Consider the following 6,393-nt stretch of genomic DNA (forward strand, 5'->3'; position numbering starts at 1 on the left):
AATCAATAGAGAAGCATGAATAACATGAACAATTCTAAAATCAACAAAAATAAATAAATAATAATTTAATAAATCAAATTTCTACATTATAATGTGGTTTCTATACAAGGTGCATAATTCGATATTATTAAAATTTAGTTTATGAAATTTGTTAAAATATCAAGTTATTTTCTGTAATAGTGCTGAAAATTTTACAAGAACTCCTAAAAATGTTGGAATACCAATTTTGTCTCAAATTTTGAATTTTGAATTTATTTACTTATTTGCAATGTAAATAAATTATTTTATTTGAAATTTAAATTCCTATTTATTAATTTATAAAAGTTTAGTTGTACCTTATATTTAAATTATTATTATTATTATTATTATTTTATTTTTATAACTTAAACTAGAGTTTAAATTAGAATAATGATTAGAAGTTTGAATTAATATCGTATTAAATTTTGACTTAATTAATTTAAGAAATCATACAAGTCAGAGTTCATAATACTTACCAAATAAATAAAATTTTGAATTATAATTAATTATTTTTAAAGCCTTCAAAGTCATCTTAAATTTAGATTTACATTAATTTAATTCTTACAACAAAAAAATAAAATAATAATAATAATAATTTTTAATTCTCAATTAGTATAATTAATATTAATTCTCAACTTTAAAAAATTAAAATTTTAATTTAACTGCTTGTTAACAATTTAACTGTAACTACTTTACTTTAAATTAAATTAATAAATCATTTTAATATTTAAAATTTCACTCAATCTAGATTAATTAAATTAAATTAATTATTATTTATAAAATTAAATACATATATTGAACAATGCTTAAAATTTATAAATTAATTTAAGTTATTAATTCTATTTTTACTAAAAATAGTTAGTTTTAAATTCAACAATTCTGATATAAAATAATAAAATCTATCTGCATATACTATATTACATCTGACTTAAAAATTCATAACTTAATTTGAATATATTATATTTTTAATAATTTACCTTTATATAAATGAATTTTAAAATTCATGAATAACTCATTTTAATTTTAATATTAACAAATATTTTTTATATATAGAATTTCTAAATTAAAATATAAACTTAGATAAATTGTTTATTTTATTCCGTAAATTTATTTTTAATAATTTATCTAAGTTTATATTTTAATTTATATTTGTTAATATTAAAATTAAAATGAGTTATTCCTAAAATTTAAAATTCATTTATATAAAGGTAAATTATTAAAAATAGAATATGTTCAAATTAAGTTTTGAATTTTTAAATCAGATGTAATATAATATATGCAGATAGATTTTATTATTTTAACTAAGAATTATTTTTAGAAAAAAATAGAATTAATAACTTAAATTAATTTGTAAGTTTTAAGCCTTGTTTAATATATGTATTTAATTTCATAAATAATAATTAATTTAATTTAATTAATCTAGATCGAGTGAAGTTTCAAATATTAAAATGATTTATTAATTTAATTTAAATTAAAGTGGTTACAATTAAATTGTTAGCAAGCAGTTAAATTAAAATTTTAATTTTTTAGAGTTGAAAATTAATATTAATTATACTAATTGGGAATTAAAAATAATAATAATTATTTGTTGTAAGAATTAAATTAATGTAAATCTAAATTTAAGGCGACTTTGAAGGCTTTAAAAATAATTAATTATAATTCAAAATTTTAGTTATTTGGTAAGTATTATGAACTCTGACTTATATGATTTCTTAAATTGATTAAGTCAAAATTTAATATGATATTAATTCAAACTTCTAATTATTATTCTAATTTAAACTCTAGTTTAAGTTATAATAATAATAATAATATAAGGTACAACTAAACTTTTATAAATTAATTAATAGGAATTTAAATTTCGAATAAAATAATTTATTTACATTGCAAATAAGTAAATAAATTCAAAATTCAAATTTTGAGACAAAATTGGTATTCCAACATTTTAAGGAGTTCTTGTAAATTTTTCAGCATTATTACATAAAACAACTTGATATTTTAACAAATTTCAGAAACTAAATTTTAATAACATCGAATTTACGCACCTCGTAAAGAACCCGTATTATAGTGTAGAAATTTGATTTATTTATTTTTATTGATTTTAAAATTGTTCATGTTATTCATGCTTTTCTATTAATTATTTAATTGTGAGAAAAAATATATAATTGTATCAGTAAGTAGGGCAATCGTGTCCCTTGGGTGAAAGACCCTAGAATCCGTTGGATACTTTGAAGTTTTCTTTGTGTATAGCGTATGAGTACAATTGTGTGCGCAGACATACATCGGAAGTACAACTGAAGCAGTAGTCTGACCAGCTAACGTATAAATGGGTCCATCACCATGAGGTACCAGTGCATGGGCGTTAATGCAACGTGACCATCTACTTGGGCACAGTGTTGTAAGAAATGATATAATTATTATGAGAATTCATGGAAAATATCACAAGCATCGCATTTTCACAATTCTGTTGCTTAAATTGATTATCTGTATTCTATTTTCCTCCATTATTATAAAAATTTGATATTATCTGAACATGTTAAATTTTAAGTAAGAAATGACCCTACTGGGCTGTTATGCTCACCCTACTATAAAAAAAAAGGTATAGGTGCAGAACTGGAATACTACGAGCAGGCGAGCCTCTACTATTAGTTTTATTTTCTAAAAAATTAGGTTTAGTTTTAATTTAATTCAGTTTTTTTGTTATTTAAGTTTAGTTTATATTCAAATTTCGATGTAAAAAGGGAAAACTATCAAGAGAGTTGAATTTAATAAACATTTCAGCTGCATTTTCTTTTAGATGACGTTGAATATTTATTAAATTTGATTGAATCACGTGGATTGTAATAAATATTATTATATTATCACTCACGAACCTTGGGATTCGGGTCCCGAAGACCTTATTCGGGTACTCGAATTTCGGGGCATAACAAGTTGGTATCAGAGGCAGGTTAGATTAAAAATTGTGGACCTAGGGTTCTCTTTGAAATTAGTGACTCAAACATAAATCCCTTTGCTTTTATGATAGGAAAAATAGAAATATAAACTTGGAAACCATTGCATTATGTTAACATCATATATAATCTTATTTAGACTTGACATTGAACTAATAACCAAAATTTAGACCGTAAGGAATTTTTAGCGTTTTTTTGTATACTACGGTAAATTGGACAGTAATAGTAAGCAAAAAATACTTGACTTACAAAAGTCATAACTAATTAATTAAAACTCCTTTTAAGTTGATTCAAATCACAGTCGTAGATTAACAAGTGTAGTTTCAGTAAAAAATAAAAAATAATTCAAAAATATAAATCTAGGTTTATCCTTTACCAATATTAAGTTATGTGTATACTAGTTAGAAATCATTTGTTTCTAGACAAACCTAATTATCCGAATTTTAGAATTTTCTGTAAACTTTGTATTAGGCTGAAATTTTATAGAATTATAGAAGACTCATATATGTATCATCATAAAAAATTTTAGATCAATCCAATGCTTTTAAGTATCAGAAACATTAGCGGGAATAGTATCCTAAGAATCTGAATTTTCTGCACTACAACTTTAATATATGTCATGGCCTAAATTCTCTTAATCTTAATGTGTTAGTCTTTTAGATCATCAAATCTTTCTTGCAATCCAAAAAAATTTTCATGCTCATAGAGACCTTAAATAGTATGCACTCAATTAATGATACTTAGAATTCAACTTAGTTACTACAACCTACCTTGGTTGTCACACACTAAACTTACATGTTTAATTGATCGTAGATTATGGCGGATCAAAACATTGATGTCGGAGCCACATTAGGAGCTCCTGATCCTGATACCACTGAAAACGGGTCACTTATGGGTGGGATTATTAGGGTCATAGGAGATTTTACGACTCTTGTGGGCTATCAGATAAGACAAACTCAAGCGTAAGGTCAAACTCAAACTGTTCACGTAGCTAACGAAGGGATATGAACTTTATTAGAAGGGTTCAAAAGACAGAGGCCGCCTGTATTTAAGGGTGGGCCTGACCTATCCGAGGCTTAGGTGTGGAAGAAACAGATTGATAAGATATTCACGATTATGAAGTACGATAAATACCAGAAAGTAGAATTGACTATTTACATGCTAGAATGGGAGGCGGATCATTAGTGGGACTTAGTCGTTAGGATAAACCCGAGAGTTGAAGCCTGGACCTGGGCCCAGTTTTGTGAGAAGTTTAATGATAAATACTTTCCCTTATATGTGAAAAATCAAAAGGTAAGAGAATTCATGAAATTAGAGCAGAGTGATATGACAGTGCGCCAGTATAATGCTAAGTTCACGGAGCTATCGCAATTTACAACTTTTCTGGTGTCCGATGAAACCCGTAATGAACAAAATTTTGAGGAAGGTCTAAGTGCCTCTATTCGTATCCGATTAGCCCATTTCATATAGAAGACCTATGCCAAAGTGTTGGAGTGTGCCTTAGCAGTGGAGAAAGACATCAACGAATATTAGAAGAATCGTAATCAGAGAAATGACGTAAAAAGTGGTACTAGAACTGCTACACATATATATCCAGCCCAACAAGATGCAGCTAAGAGATAGAGAACAACATCGACATCAATGGCTAGACCAACGACAGCACTTCCTGCACCACGATTTTTAGAATTTTGCTATAATTGTGGACTCGAGGGCCACACTTCTCAGTTTTTGTTTCAGACCACAGCGCACTCAATATCCACAAAGGTCAAGACCTTCACATCAGTCTTTCAGGCCTCTCCAGCAACAGGTGTCGCTGTCTATGTCACAGCGACCTCCACTAAATCCTTCCGCCTCACAACCATCCTTGAGACCACCTCAGCCATATTCACAGAGGTCGCTACAGTTGTACTCGAGACCACCACAACAAGAACTTTCATCGGTATATCAGAGACCACCTCAGCAGCCGCTGCCACAAGTTAGACCTCAGCAGTACCAGCAGTCGAGGCAGGGATTTCAGGCACCACGACCACAAGCTCAAGGCCAAGTCTATGCCCTAGTGTAGTCAGGTGACGACACAGTGCAGCCGTACGAGAACTTGACGTAACAATACGAGGGCCCAACTCAAAGTTATGATGTTTCAGCACAGTCTGAGGATGGAGCGACCCAGACTTATGGTGATGCCGCACCTTTATATGAGGATCCAGCACCGCCAACAGATGACATTATTCAGTTTGACATCGAGGCTAGCAGCGACATAGTCGAAGCTACCATCGTCATTTATTCATCCTTAGCTAGAGCATTATTTGACTTTGGAGCATCGCATTCATTTATTTCTTACTGCCTTTTATGCTCGCTTGGGTTATCTCCTACTCCCTTAGATAAAAAGTTAACGGTAGCAAAACCCCTTAGTAATTCAATGGATCTAAGTCAAATTTGTTAATCCTGTTCGATTATGATTGAGAACGTAAATTTACCAGCTAATCTTATAGTTATGCCGATACGAAAATACAATATTATATTGGGGATGGATTGGTTATCTTTATATCGGGCAAAAATTTATTGTTTTAGGAATATAGTCATATTAAATATCGATGGGTGAGCATCATTACAATTTCATGGGATGCGAAGGAAGGGAGTACCGGTTAGTTTGTCAGCCATCTCGGAAATTGAACATCAATGAGTAAAACAAATTTCGATTGTTAATGAATTTCCAGAAGTATTTCAAGATATTCTTAGATTACTGCCAAAGAGAGATGTTGATTTCACAATCGATCTGGTACCTAGGACTGCACCAATCTCCAGAGCACCATACCGTATGGCACCTATTAAATTGAGAGAATTAAGGGAGCAACTTCACCAGTTCCAAGACCAAGGCTTCATTAGGGCTAATACGTCGCCGTGGGGTGCACCAATATTATTTGTAAGAAAGAAGGATGGGTCATTGAGGCTATGTATCGATTACTGGTAACTTAATAAGGCGACTATCAAGAACAAGTACCCGCTGCCGAGGATAAATGATTTATTCGATCAGATGAAGGGAGCTAAATATTTTTCAAAGATAGACATACGGTCTGGATATCATCAGTTGAGGATTAGAGATGAAAATGTACCCAAGACTGCATTTAGAACTCGGTACGACCATTATGAATTTCTAGTAATGCCCTTCGGACTAACAAACGCTCCAGCAGTATTTATGGACCTCATGAATAAGGTCTTCAAATCGTTTTTAAACCGATTCGTGATAGTGTTCATAGATGATATTTTAATTTACTCCAAGACGTAAGAGGATCATGCTGAACACCTTCGTATAGCTCTTCAAACTTTAAAAGACAATTAGTTGTATGCCAAAGTTTCAAAATGTGACTTTTGGAAGAATAAAATAAAGTTTTTGAGGCACGTGGTATCAGAAAAGGGAGTGTCGGTAGAT

The sequence above is a fragment of the Magnolia sinica genome, chromosome 17 (genome assembly GCF_029962835.1).
Source record: "Magnolia sinica isolate HGM2019 chromosome 17, MsV1, whole genome shotgun sequence".
Taxonomy (NCBI): Eukaryota; Viridiplantae; Streptophyta; class Magnoliopsida; order Magnoliales; family Magnoliaceae; genus Magnolia; species Magnolia sinica.